The 16,094-nt window shown below is 35.6% G+C and overlaps 1 non-coding gene across 1 annotated transcript; it reads right to left on the reverse strand.

The window, feature by feature from the left end:
- Positions 1-11,981: 11,981 nt before the first annotated feature.
- On the reverse strand, positions 11,982-12,088 carry LOC141625783 (small nucleolar RNA R71). The gene has a single exon (XR_012535538.1). It is a non-coding gene; the product is annotated as a small nucleolar RNA R71 (small nucleolar RNA).
- Positions 12,089-16,094: the final 4,006 nt, after the last annotated feature.

Raw genomic sequence — 16,094 nt, forward strand, 5'->3', positions numbered from 1 at the left:
GGCTTGTAAGACATAAACACACTCGAGCCTCATTAGACCATGCATAATGTTGAACATGAGGGACTAAGTTGAATTGTAGGTGTTGTACAATCTAATCGATTCGGCTCCGGGACCCAAACCTTCTTAGGGATTGTAAGATATACACTAACTCGATCCCATCACAATAATAATTGCTTGCTTATTCGAGAACATGTTTGTATGATCAACTCCCATGCATTCCCCTATGAACCCATGATACCCTAGTGCTTTTAATCAATTGTTTACATCTTCATTTTATCTACCTTGCTTTATTTTTATTGTTGATTAGTTTTAATTGATCTCCTATCTCAACCCCAAATTGTGACACCCTAAGACACGACCATTTACAATTGAAAATCCTACATCAATACCCGTCCCTTGAGATTTGACCTTTACTTGCCTCGTTACTAAGAGTAGTTGGTGAAGTTATAAATATTTTTTTGGTTGGGTAACTTTTGACGACGAGTTTAAAAACCTACGAAACCATTATCTCTCTAAGAGACCCTCTCTCATAAAAATGGTTTTTATGTTCAAATTTGTTCTTGAACTCTAATATTTACATCAATATTACTATGATAGTAATAAAATGAATATTAAATTTAATATTTAAGGTAACTAGTAATATTATCTAGTTAATGATATTATTAGTGTTATGGGATAGTCTTGGGTTCAACTAAGAGGAGAGTTTCTAATATGGAACTTTGGTTTTTGGAGGAGCATCCTAATGTTTATAAGCTCAAGAACAAGGTTAGGAAGGTGTCCTACCTTGTGCCCAAAATTCGATCCACCTTTTGTAAGGGTAAAACCATTTTTCTCCTTATTTCATTTATTTGCATATTGCATGTAACTAGATCTATTATTCTAAATTAGTGAGTAATTTAGAAACTAATTACAGAAGTCTAATTAGAGGTTAAAGAATCTAACAATTGGTATCAAAGCTTTGTTGTTGCATGCAAATAGTTTTTTGAGTTTTTTACGAGTTATTAGATGACTACAATAAAAACCGGAAAATTTGTGTTTCTATAATATATGCACAAAATTTTTCCATGCATGTATACATTATGGTCCTAAAATTTTTTAGGTCATTTTAGATGATTATGGAATTTTATTGCTCACTTTTATAATTTATTGGATAATAATAACATTTTAGTGAGTAAAATGGTTATTTAATAACTAAAAATAGTTATATGATGTTTCTGACCACGAAATTTTAAAATGATCTCATATGCATATTTTACTTATTATATGTAAAATTTGAGGTTAATGTGATTAATTTTGCATGATTTATGATTTTAATGATTAAAATAGAATAAATCGAGATTATATTAGCTAAAAATAGCTAAAACAACATTTATGGCATGAAATGTTTTCACAAAGTTGCACACACATTTAGAACATCATATGTGAAAATGGAAAAATTAATTTTGTTAATTTTGCGTTTTTATTGATTTTTATGTGATAAAATCGATAAAAGGCAACTTTATTAGTCATAAAATTAAATTCGAAATTTTTTTGGCTTGGATTTATGTTTTTTCCAGGATTTAGAAATTATTTTAAGTATGTTCAAAATTTTGATTTTGAATTTTTCATATTTTTGTGATTAATTTGGAATTAAGTTGTAAAAATTATGATTTATGCTATTTATTCATGAAATAAATTAAAAATGCTTTGTGAGCAATTTTTATTGAATATTTGGGATCTTAGTCATATTCCAGAATATAAAAAATTTTGATTTCAAATTTTTTGAAATTTTTATGATTTATTGAGAATTATTTCTTAATTGTTAAGAGTAATAAAATTATAATGAGCAATAATGTTAAACCAAGTTAGATTATTGTCAAATCATAGTGTGGACTAATATTTGAGTCCTAAGACAGTTAGGGTAACTAACTTGGGCTTAAATTTGATTTAAGTATTATTTTGGTGATTTTAATGAGTTAAAAGTCACGCATTTTCATAAAACCAAAGTGATATACGATATAATCTAGTAAGGCGATTTGGCACGTTCATTTTTGCATGTTGAATACATATATAATGCTGCATTTTTTTATAGATGTATGTCATTTACATTTATGAAATTTTGAATCATGTATTTTGTCTTAGTATGGCTTTAGTTTTTAATTGGTATTACCCGTAATGTAAGGGAATATAGATTTAGTTGTAATTTTAATGTGATTTCACATCATCGTTTTGTAATTTAATAGATGTATTTTATTACAAATGTATAATAGGAATAGCTATGTATTTTATTATTATTTTGTAATTCCGGAGTTTCCTAAAGACGGAGCCATTCGGAAAGGAGTTCCGATCAAGACGGTGTTTTCTTGGGAGGCGTGTCACATGAAGTTCAAGGGACCAAAGGAGTTGGTTTCCGAATATGTAATTGATTATTATATTTTCTATTTTAGGAAAGGCCATACTAGGAAATTGCTTTTCTTTACATGTTCTATTTTATATGTTTGCATGCATGCCAAATCGTAATAACATCACATGCATATCTTTTCATATCGAGTTCTCGACCTTGTCAATTATAATTATCGATAGATCACTAATTTAGTTCACTTAAAAGAGATAGATAATAAATTGACAAGACCTTCACATTTCTAAAAATTGAGACTTAGCCTTACCAAATAGTAGGAACTCATGAATCCCAATTTCATTAGGGTGCGGTATTGAAATATTATACCGGGGTGCTTTCTTTTAACGTTGGGTAAGTGGGGTAATAAGATGTTATTACATTTCGAAATTCGGTTGATCTCAACGAAAGTATTAGAGGGATCGTTGTCCCAAAGGTTCAGGCTAAAGATGAACTTAATGTAATTTCATCGATCAAGAGTTCTAAGTGTAGAATAGGTTAAACGAGTTAACCCACCAAATTGTATTAGTAAAGGTTGTAGAGGGACCGTTGTCCCACAATCGAGCTAGTATGAATTTTCGTCTTGGAATCGTTTATATAATTGGGTGGAGGTCATTATATAAATGCTAAAACTTGCTACAAGTTTTCATATATTACGATGAATGTTAGTTTTCCCACTATTTCGTTGTTTAAATTTGTTCTATATCTTTGCTCCTTGACATATACGGTGTCATTTCGAATTTAACTTTTGTCTCCATTAAACCACTATAGCTAAAGACAAATAGAATCTCTTTTCTAAAAGCCTCATTTGAACCGTTTAAATAGGGCTTGGGCTAGCTCCATAGGAATCATTCAATTCCATAGAACTCCATAGGAGTTGTCCTATGTCATATAAGATTAGCATCTTAAATTCCTAACATGCCTATGTATGATTTCTTGTGAAGAAGTATGAATAGAAGTAATGATTAGTCAAAATATATTTTGATAATATCTTCTATGCATTCACGGTTTAAAAGTCTTATTGCTCAACCTAAACACTTGTCATCAAGCACTTAAGTTGTTAAGAACATGACAATGTTAAATTGATAAGTTAATTTGTTAGAAATTTTGCTTAACCAAATACCACAATCGAGTTAACCCTTGTGAAAGATTGACTAGGAATTTATATGAAGATAAGTCTTCATCATGTAGAAATTCTTGAAGTCAGTGGGAGCAATAAGAAGTAAGTACTTATCTTAATTGTTAATGATAGAACTAGGCTCGAAAGAGAAGGTGTTAGACACTAAAATAGAGATAAACCCTAAGTAAGTAAAGATCAAGTAAGGTGGTCGTGTAACTCCAACATATTCCTTCCTGAATATTTATGACATTGACATTGCATTCTTGCTAATTACCACATCATGAGTATTTGATACAAATTTGTGGATTTCATCATAATATTTGGTATTAGCGTGTGACGACTAGCAAGAATGTTGTAGTGTACTCTTTTTAGTTTTGTGTTTTGAAATGTAACTCAATAATTGTTAAGATGTACAATAAGTCTAAATAAGAACATAATTCAAGTTTTTGTATAAAACACAAAGGGTTTCTCTATTATGCAATTAAAACAAGTGTTGTGCCCTTACATACCACGATTAAGTTTATGGTGAGACCATACAAATCAAGGTAATTATATTCAAACTAGAAATAAATGTCATATATACAAGACTCAAGTTGGTGACCCCTATCATTTCTCAATTCTCGATTGATAATCGCATTTATAAACTAGTTTTGACTAGTCTCCCAAACCATTTGATTGAGAAATTTTTGGTGTGTGCGAATATTGTATTCAAAACAAGATAAGTCATGACTTGTTCTTGAAAAGATTATGAATAGTGCAAGATATTCGCCCTATTTACACTTTGAAGTGCATGGTCGAATACAATTTCAATCAGAAAAGGTTATTACTTCTTCATCTCTTTTACCAACGAACTAGGTAGATACTTGGTATCCACTTAATGAGGTAAGAAGAGAAATTCTTTGAATAAGTTCAATGAATGTTTAAAAGGTATCAAAAGCTAGAGATTATAAATCCAAAGTATTAGTACTTTGTTGAAATGGGGAACAATAAAGTGAAGACTTTTATCTGCACCAAAAAGAGTGTGATATAGTATCACAAGTTCACTTTCATTACGATATGATTGAATCTTTACAATATAGTTGGAGGTAGTTTCTGTTATAAAATTTGTCTGGCATTTAAATTTTCCACTAAAACAAAACATGGTTAAAGCAATCATCTACTTTTCATATGAGACATGGTTAGGCATAGTACCTAAATTTTAGCTTGTTTCGATTGTAAACATGTGCTCTCTCTTCCTACATGATCACGAGAACAAAGGGTTTGTTGCTCGTGATGCTGTCTATTAAATAAAAGAGGAAAATTTCTTAAAGTCATAGTGAGAGATAATGTTCAAGAGCCACAAACTGAAGATAAGACGTAGGAAAATGGTCTTTCTTGGTCAAAATCAGTAAATATTGATTCGAAACCTAAGTGGACAGGAGTTATGTTATTTTTTGAAAGTAACAAACCTGTAACTTATTAAAGTGCTTTATCTAGTTTCAACTCCGCAAAAGTCCGAACTGAATATAAACATTAAGATGTTTCCATAACTTGGTTGATTGGTGGTAAGAGGTTTACACCAATTGCAACGCTTCGTTAAATCAGATTTGATAATATTATTTGACTGTTGGATTTTAAAACCATCTTGCATGAGTTTTGTAAATCACAACTATCCTAAGGTAGGATACGAACATAAGAAGAAATCTTAAGTAGAAGTCAAGGAGTTGAATGGTATGTTTCAATCATGTGATAAACCTTTCTCGAATTGCTTATACATGAAGTTTAGTGGGAGTACGGTAGTATTATTAGTCTTATATGTGAATGACATATTGATCACTGTGAGTGATGAAAGACTTAGGAGAAGAATAATACATCTCTAAGATATCCAGTTTGATGGATATTAGCATAAAGTTAATATTCTTATGTTAATAAGAATCTTGACAAGTTCAAAAGTATTGAACATGGAGAAATTGAATCCATTTGCTTCCGCTGTTGGATTAATTTATTATCCTAAGATGTATCTCTATTCTTATACTTTGTATACTTGGAGTATGACGAGAAATTAAAATCGAATCTTTATGAAAGTCAATATATATCCATATAGTCTATCCATTAGTACTCAATAAGCACTAATGAGTTTGACCTTAATGTCGTTTAATGGTGGTGATCGGTTGATCCCTTGAGTACACTTGCAACTATGAGATATGAAAAAAGGATGAATCCCACACACTGTGAGGACAGTGGGAGCTATCCTAAGGCAAGATAGCCTATGTCTATATTGGATCTAGACACGTGCTCAAAAGGTTTTATAATACAAGATTATAGATAACAAAGGGAAATAGTATATAATGAGATTAAGTAAGGCGCAAGATGTTGCTAAGATTTGTTAACCAAGGTCTTCTCATAGGCTTAACATGATAAGTCATGTCATTTCAATTGAATTGAAATGTACGATTATATACAAAATTAAATATGGATTATAGATTATGTAGTAATTGATATTGTATTAATTTTAAATATATGATAATACATTCATCGTTTGAGTTTTATTTTAAACTCTTTTATTACTTTGTTATATCGTTGTAAAGACAACATTGAACCCTATTAAAGTGAACTGGATTAACATAGTATTGGCCCCTAGTCACTTATATGACGTGACGTCCCCAACAGACTAGAGTGTGAGTCGATTGATGGCAAGTTCAAGTGCCATAGGGTCATATGAGATGACTAGTCGATCACATAGGCAGACTATATGGGACACTCTGTCGGGCAGTGACCGTTTATAGAGTTCTTGTAATTCATATAGCCTGGTCCTGCCGAGAGCTACTATAGTATTATTTTGAGTCTATTCTTTGACTAGAGACTGTTCGCCCAAGGTGACACAGTTTCTGATTGACTTTGATTTTTGCTCCACGACTTCCGAATATGGAGTGCAAATGGGCCTCTTTTGGGTCATGATGAGTTGTGGTATTCGAAGGGAACAGTTAGATAGAAATTGTCCACCCCCTTGTCAGGGTTATATAAATCTCAGGGCCACTCGAGGAGTAGTGAACTGGAAATGCGTGGCCACGCTCGAAAGGTATCTACGGCAGATAATTCCGGTCAAACGGTTACTCTCCAGATCGAGGAAACCACTCTAGATATGATCACATGCAAGTACGACCTGCGAGACACCTTTTATTAAGTGGGAGATAGTAATAGGACAAGAGAATTGGTGACGCACACTTGTCTCAGACAAGTGGGGGATTGTTGGAGTATGTGTCCTCAACAATAGTGCGATCACATATTAAATCTTATAAAAAGAATACAAAAGCGATGATTCAATATATTGTCAACTGATCAACATTAATCGGTAATGATTGGCTGACAAAATTTTGACGTTACTGTCGTTTGACGGTGGTGATCAGTTGATCCTTTAAGGTCACACCTATAGGACAATTCTCTTAACTGATAAGTTAATTAATTGTATGTCGATACAGATTAATTAAATCCTTAAATTAAACAAATTTTTATCAATGAGTGAGGGTTATATATCTTATTGTAATTTGATTAAATAAGATTCAATTTAGTAATTAATATGTTATATTACTAAAATTGATTAATGTTTATGAAACATTTGAGATAAGAGTAATTAGTTAAACATAATTGCAAAATGTTGTAGATTATATTAACTAGACTTAATGTGATCCATTTTATATACATGTAATTGTGAATTACTTGTCAATTTGTTAAAAGTAATTTATTTGATATATAATGATATTTAATTAATTAAATATGCATTTATATTACTAATGACATGTTACATGTCACATGTCACAACATATTACAAATGACAAATGACAAAGATAATATGGATGTCCATTTTAAGTGTTGGACCGGTTTTTTAGGGTGATTAGTGGGGATTGATTTTGTTCTTATTTTATGCTTAAGAACATCATGAAGACACTAATAGCATGCTTAACCCTAGGGTCCTACCCTAGTATTTTGGGTAAGACAAAAAGCAAAAGGAAACGCATTTTCCCTCCCTCATGCTCCTCTAAAACCGGTCACCCCCTCCCTTATGACTACATGTGATGTTCTCATTTTTCATTTCTTATCATTATGCCTATCTCTCTAAGAGACCCTCTCTCATAAAAATGGTTTTTATGTTCAAATTTATTCTAGAACTCTAATATTTACATCAAAATTACTATGGTAGTAATAAAATGAATATTAGATTTAATATTTAAGGTAACTAGTAATATTATCTAGTTAATGATGTTATTAGTGTTATGGGATAGTCTTGGGTGCAACTAAGAGGAGAGTTTCTAATATGGAACTTTGGTTTTTGGAGGATCATCCTAATGTTTTTATGCTCAAAAACAAGGTTAGGAAGGTGTCTTACCTTGTGCCCAAAATTCGATCCACCTTTTGTAGGGTAAAACCGTTTTTCTCCTTATTTCATTTATTTACATATTGCATATAACTAGATCTGATACTCTAAATTAGTGAGTAATTTAGAAACTAATTAGAGGAGTCTAATTAGAGGTTATAGAATCTAACACCATTGTCCTCGTGTTGTTACACCCAGCCTTTAGGGTCCAGACATGGAGATTTAAACACATATTATTTTTCCAACCCATATGCACTCAGGTTTCGTCAAATCCGAGACACCTTTTCCAACCACAATGTAAGCCATAAACCACTGGCCTAAGCACCAGAAAACTAACCTTCAGAATGACGGTCCACTATTCAAGCCTTTTGTTGCCAAGCTCCACATCCCATAAAATCACAGCCTTCTTTACCGACCCTTGACACGGGATTTGACGGTACCTTACAGGCTAGAACGGGATACAATATGATGTCTTAGGTGAAACCTTGGAGTGTTACACATAAATGAAAATGACTATTTTATCCACCCTGATCGAACTACGTCGGATTTGATTTCCCTCCATGCGAAGACGTAGGCAGTTCTACAGAATAAGGATTCAATCCACCCAAATCATCGCCATCCACGATGTGTCTTATCGGTTTTATAGGTCTTAACCAAAGTCCAAATGAAGCCACCTATGTTGAGTCAGTCTAGGTACTCAGTTTAGGCTAGGATGAAGATGTAGATTCACGATGAGTAGTTGTCAAGTATCGTAATAAGTTATATCTGATGATGTTTGCAAAGATACTGGGTCACCTGTGCAGAATGTTGGGTCCATTTGACTGAATTGATGATTGTTGTGTCGGGAACCGAAAAGACGAAAGCCCGCTGAAAAGAAAGGAGGCGGAGGCAAAAATAAATTAGCCTGCTGAACAGAAAAAACGAGGACGTAAAAATGAAGGCTCGCTGAAAAGAAAGAAGGCGGAGGCAAAAATGATATGAAACCCCGCTTAAAAGAAAGAAGGCGGAGGTGAAAGATGAACGATGGTGTAGATGACGGTTCTTGATAATAATGATGAATGATGGTGTAGATATTGTACCTAAGCGGTGAAGGATTCATTAATCTCTTATTAGACGTTTCTAATAACTATATCAAAATTTATTTTAGTCATAAAACTAATAATATCTTATGCATGCATAACAAAATAACAAAGTAAGAAGAAAATCAATCAACTTACAAAGGAGGTGTCACACGGTTATACTAATTGGTCTCCTACCAAATTAGTCATCGAAAAATCCGAGTGCTTCAAGGATGAATTTAGACCCAATAGTAGGATCTACTCCTCAAGGAATTGTACCGAGATAATCACCCTTAATACATATACTAATTTATGTACTAGAAATTAGAATATGAGCCTATAAATATGACTAATATTATTGTTTACTACTTTTAGTAATAGTGGAATAATATTAGAGATGTGTGAGTTATTCTTTCTTATTTTTCTTCACAAGATTTAGAGAGAATATGGGAAAAATTATCAGCATAATTATTTGTTAGAATGAATAAAATTGAAAAAGAAGAGAAAACTCCTATTTTTCTTGTGGGTGGCCGGATAGCCTTGGGTAGTAAGCCCAATCCTTGCACAAAGTTGTTCTTCTCAAGTCACATAGTGTAAGGCTAGGTTTAGTGATGTGACCATAATTAGCGCACATTTAGTCCCCGAATTAGCCTTGTTCCCATGCTTTTTAGTGCATATTTGGGTCATTTATTGTCTTTAGTTCTTTGTTTTGCATATTCTTTGAGGTTTTGTGTCCTTGGTAGGAAAGGAGTGCAAACCTTGCATTTTCATGGCAAAATGAGACTAAATTGATTGAATCCAATGACCAAGCATCAAGGAGAGACAAGATTAGAAGGCCTTTGTACATATTATAGTAGTTGGACAATGATAAGGAAAGATCCTTGCATCCCCAAGGAAATCCCCAAGGATTTTATGAAGAAAAGGGAAGAAAAGAAGAAGAAACACTGACGAAAAGAATCCGCCCGTCTTCCCCTGAAGACACCCGTCCCCCAGGACCACAATCCGTGCGTCTTCTACCAAAGACGCTCGGGCAGCAGCACCTAGAAGACGCCCGTCTTCTCCCAAAGACGCCCGGGCAGAGACTCCTGAATCCGGTCGTCCCGTGCCTAAGACGCACGGATTCCAAGACAGCACAAATCCGTTTCTTCAAGCTTCAAGAAAGATGCCCTTCCTTCAGAAAATACCGGCGTTTCCCTAAGTAGGGACTTAATCGTCATTTAAGCCCTTAGTTAACCCTAATGCATCCACCTAATTTCCACTATAAATACCCCATTAGTCTAATTAGAAGAGCATGTTCTTCTTATCAATTCTTAGAGTAGTTAATATCAATCAAATCTCTCTTTAGTTTTGTAATCAACAATTAATAAAGTTTTAATACAAGTTTTATTTCCTTAATCTCTCTTTTGTTCATCCTTTATTTTGGGTAACTGAAGATTATTTGGGTTATTATTGGGAGATTGACAACCTCTCAATCAAGCATCAAGTACTTCTATTATTCTTTGCTTTATTATTGGAATCATTAGTAGGTATAATTCTCTTAATCCCTTTTTAATTATTGCTAATTACTTTCATTTGTTCATCATGTTTCACTTTGTTGGTATGATTGACAACCTTGCTAGCATGTTCAACATGATAATGAGTGAGTAGTTCCATAGCTAGGGTTAATGGGTAATTAGGGGAAACCAACATGGGGAATGATTCATGCTTAAATTAATATGCTTTCATGGTTTATTTGCTTGCTTGTTTTGATCTCAACTCATTCACATGTTATGTTTGATGAAATGTGAGCCTATGAATCCTTGCATTTTTTTACCCATCACCTATCTTTTCAATGAGACTTGTAAGACATAAACCAACTCGAGTCTCATTAGACCATGCATGTTGTTGAGTAGGGAAGACTAAGTCGACTTGTAGGTGTTGTACAATCTAATCGATTTGCCCGGACCCAAACTTTCCTAGGATTGTAAGATATTACCCAACTCAATCCATCACAACAATAATTGCTTGCTTATAATTTGAGAACATGTTTGTATGATCAATTCCCATGAATCCCCTATGACCCCATGACACCCTAGTGCTTTTTATCAATTGTTTACAACCCTTTAAATTCATCTTGCTTATTTACTTTCATTGCTATTTAGTTTAGTGACCTTCTACATCAACCTTAATTTTGACACCCCTAAGACACCACTAGTTGCAATAGAAATCTCATTTCAATTCCCGTCCCTTGGGATCCGACCTTTACTTGCCTCTTTACTTATTGTAGAGTTGTTTGTGAAGTTATAAATTGTGTTTTGGTCTAGGTGCTTCCAACGACAATTGTTCCGAAAAATAGAATATAGCTCCGAAAATAGTCCGACCAAAAATGGCGCCGTTGCCGGGGACGGTGTTATCTTGATTTAGATTTTCTTATATTGTTATTAGTTGTGTCTTTCTTTGCCTTGAGGAAGTAAAACTCCTCAAGGTTTGTTCTAATTATTTTCGAGTTGTTTGATATTTTGCATGTCTAGAAGGTCACAAGGTGATTTGTTACCTTTTGATCGTGAAATTGAACGAACTTTGACAACCAATAGAAGACTTGCTAGGAGAAATTTGAGAAGTATTAGTGAGGTTGTAGATATTCAACCAACTATTGAGTTCATCAACCCTTTTGCAAGAGAAGGTGAGGAGAACCCAACACAAAATACAACACAAAATCAACCCACAATGCCTAAGTTTTCATCACATTCCGTAACCACCGAGGAGAACCTACCCAATGGTACTCCCACACCACAACATCTAACCGGAAATTTCATTGCCAAATCCGCATTTATCCAATTAGTCGAAAGGAGCCAATTTGGGGGGATGCCTAGTGAAGACCCTCACTCTCATATGGAGACCTTTTGTGACTATTGTGATGCGATTTCTCAAACCGGTGTAACTCAAGACCAAATTCGATGGGTCTTATTTCCTTTTTCTCTAATTGGCACCGCGAAACAATGGTTGAAGGGCCTTGATAAGGCCACTCTCGGAATTGATTCTTGGAAACAGTTGGCTCTAGCTTTCTACAAAAAATTCTACCCACCGGAAAAGACTAACATGCTAAGAGCTCAAATTACGGGTTTTAAGCAAAGGGATGGAGAATCTTTGTATGAAGCTTGGGAGCGGTTCAAGGGAATTTGTCGCTCATGTCCTCACCATGGACTTAGCGAGTGGTTCTTGGTACAACAATTTTGGAACGGTCTATATGAAGATTCAAGGAACATTCTCAACATGGGATCAAATGGAATGTTCACCGAAGTTGATGACAATCAAACTTGGAACAAAATTGAGGAAATGGCGGTCCATAATTCACAATATAGTAGACCTCGTAAGGCTACTAGAGGAGGAAAGCATGAAGTGGACTCCGTTACTCAATTGGGTGCTCAACTTAGTGCTCACATTGATACCATCAATTTGAAGTTTGAAAAAGCTATGGCTAGACTTGAAGAAGCCTCAAAATCACCAAAGCATCATGTTAATGCCATGACGGCATCCTCATCAATCCCAAGTGGGATATGTGAGAATTGTGGAACTTTGGGACATGACTCAAGTGAATGTAGGGGAACAAATGAACAAGTGAATGCTTTCCAAGCATACAAGAGTGGTACCCCTTATTCTAACTATTACAATGAAAACACCAAATTCCATCCAAATCTCTCATACAAAAGCCAAAATGTTCAAAACCCTCAAACAACATACACCCCACCTCCCATGAGAAACCAAAATCAAAGACCCTTTTACAACCAAAACCAAGGTTACCAAAATCAAAATCCATACAATCAACAAAATGACCAAGGTTTTGATGTTCAAAAAGCGGTCCTTCAAATGCAAAAGAATCAACAAGAATTTTTCACTCAAATGCAAAAAGATAGTCAAGCAAAAGAAACCACCATCAACAACATCCTAGCTCACACCAAAATGTTGGAAACCCAATTAACTCAACTAGCATCTTCAAGCTCACAAAGACAAAAGGGGCAATTACCACCTCAAAGTAATCCCCCAAGACATGAAACGGTTAGTGCCATTCACTTGAGAAGTGTTACAAGGTATGAAGCACCGAAGAAGCAAGTTGAGGATGAAGTTGTGGAAGCTAGTGATAAGGAAGAAATTGTGCAAAACTCCAAAGATGGAGAATCATCAAAGGAAGAAATTTCAAAGAAAAATGAAGACAAGGTCAAGGAGAAGGAGCCCATTGTGATTAGACTTCCTTTTCCAAGTCGTCAAGCCAAGCCCAAATTTGATGACCAACTTGGAAAGTTTATGGAAATTGTGAAGAATTTAGAAGTCTCAATTCCTTTCACGGAATTAATCAATCACGTGCCGGCCTATGCGAAATACATGAAAGACATCCTCACAAAGAAGAAGTCGATCCGGAAGCTTGAGACTATCGCCTTCACTAAGGTGAGTAGTGCAATACTTCAAGGGAGTTCACCTCCAAAACTCAAGGATCCGGGAAGCTTCTCAATACCGTGTACCATTGGCGACACCACGATCAACAAAGCCTTATGTGATCTAGGGGCTAGTGTGAGTGTTATACCGTACTCGGTAAGTAAAAGGTTGGGGATGGGAGAGCTTAAATGCACCAATATCACACTCCAAATGGCCGATAGATCGACGAAGACACCATTAGGGATATGGGAAGATGTTCCCGTGCGAATTGGGAAATTTTTCATCCCGGTGGACTTTGTCATTGTTGATATGGAAGAAGATTCCAACATTCCAATCATTCTAGGAAGACCTTTCTTACACACCGCGGGTGCGGTGATTGATGTGAAACATAGAGAGCTCACTCTAGAAGTGGGAGATGAGAGTATAACTTTCAATCTTGACAAGACTATGAGAGCTCCCCGTTTACATGAACCATGTTTCATGATCGATCATTATAGCCGGAAGGATGATAGGAAGAAGTCGGAACTCCAATGGAAGAAGAAAATTGAAGATGCTCCATTCAAAGAGCAAGTGAATTGTAACAAAGAGAACTTGCAAAGCTCACCAAAGTCAAGCAATGAAGAAGATGGCCTCATTGGCCAAAACAAGAAATTGGGAGAGTTGTCTCTATCAACTCAAGAGATCTTTAGTGATCAAGTGGATGAAGTTTGTGGTCTTTGGGACGACGAGTTTGAAGGGATTTTCAATCCCTACATTGGTAATGCTATCGATCGAGACCGACAACAAGGGCAAAGATCTATTGAAGAACTTTATCACGACAATGAACAAGCGTCTGATTACTTTTTCAAGGTGTTGAGCAATATCAACAACACCTTGGACATGCCCCCTTGACATCTCATCAAGAATGAGAGTTTGGTGGAGTCCTCCCTAAACCACCATTTGTAAATATTTCTAACTTCCTAACTCGCATTTTAAATTCTTAATTTGCATTTTTGTCATTTTTGGATTTTTTATGCCTTGATCAAGATGATTATCATGTTTGAGAGAAGTGAGGGAGGGACAAATAATTTTAATTAATGTGTAGTGCTTTAGCTTAGTGTGGGGATAGCAATTGCCTAGGCTATTCATGCCTTAGTAGTGCCCCCACAATAAAGAACACGAGATTTTGAAGAATGAAAAATGACAAGGGATATGCAAGGTACACGGATGGAACTGAATCTGGGTAAAAGGGGTAGAACCCGAGCGGTTTCAAGAGAATCTGCCCGCCTTCAGACAATCCGGGCATAATGGGCAGAAGACGCCCGTCCTTCTAAGCTGAATTTTTGAAATTTTTTGACCGTTAACGAATCCGGGCGTCCTGCAAAAGAATCCGCCCGTCTTCAGAAAGACGCCCGTCCTGAAGGAAAGACGCCTGTCTTTTTGGCTGAGGAAAACAAGAAAAATCCCTGCAACGGAATCCGCCCGTCCTCTCTGAAAGACGCCCGTCCCGTGCTTTCAAATCCGCCCGTCTTTGCTGCAATCCGCCCATCTTTAGGCGAGAATTTCCCAACCCAGAACAGGCAGAATCCGGGCGTCCCGAAGGAAATCCGCCCGTCTCCCCCCTGCATTTCAAATTTTTCGGGTTTATTATAAACCCCATCCGACATTCTTCATTCAAAACACTACCTATAAACCCCATAACTCCAAAACCCTCATCCTCTCCATCACAAAAACAAGATTCCTCAACAACATTCACCAAAATCAAACCAAAACATCCTTTTAACAACAAATTAATCACTCCTCTTTCAACAAAAATCAAAACCAAGCACAAAATCTTCAACCTTTGAGTCGATTTTTGAATTCATAAAGGCAAAGCCTTTCATCTTTAAATCGATTTGGGTGCACTAGAAATTGAAGATTTTCACTCTTTTCTTGGTTTATTCATCAATGGCAAAGACAAAGGGAGCAACAAAAGCAACAAAGGCAAAGGCACCAAAGGCAAAGGCACTCTCATTAAGACAAAAGAGTCTTCAAGCAAAGAAAGCATTGGCTATGGTAGTAGCTAGCCCAAACTTGGAGGTGCAACAACAACAACTTCCCATGGAAGCAACAACATCTACTATTCCGGAAATTGCTCAACTTTCGAATTATCCGGAGGTAATTTTCATTTCCAAATCCCATAGGGACACTTTTGCCAAGTTTGCTAGTAAATCATTTCTTTCCACCAAGTTTATTTGTGAAGATGCCTTAGATAAGTTGGGTGTCCTTGAGCAAACTAGAGCCTTCTTTAAAGCCATGGGGTTGGAGAAATTGTTTACAACAAAAGAATTGACATACCCCTCCCTTACCTTAGAATTTTTGAGTTCTTTGAAAGTTAACAAGGTTGAGACTATGGAAACCATCGAGTTTCGCCTAGCTAATGTTAGTAGGCGTATCTCCTTTGAGGAAATAGGTAAAGCTTTGGGTCTTAGTGATTCACCGAGTTATTTCAAGAATGTTGGCAAATATGACCCCGACCCTCTTTGGGAGGCGATTTCCGGAAAGAAATTCGAGAGCTTTCATGCTAGTCGTGCTCTATTAGTCCACCATCCAGGCATTAGAGTGTGGCACAAGGTTGTAGGTAACACCATCATTGCAAGAAAAGACACCAACCATTTCACCAAACTCGATTTTGTTCTTCTTGAGTCGGCCTTGAACATTGGAAGGGAATTCACCAAGCCTTTCAACTCTCTAAGACTTTTGGTGGATAGATGGCTAAATGTTGATTGTGGGAAGCAAGGCACTACCGTCATTGTGAATGGA

Source organism: Silene latifolia, chromosome X (assembly GCF_048544455.1).
Source record: "Silene latifolia isolate original U9 population chromosome X, ASM4854445v1, whole genome shotgun sequence".
NCBI classification, from domain to species: Eukaryota; Viridiplantae; Streptophyta; class Magnoliopsida; order Caryophyllales; family Caryophyllaceae; genus Silene; species Silene latifolia.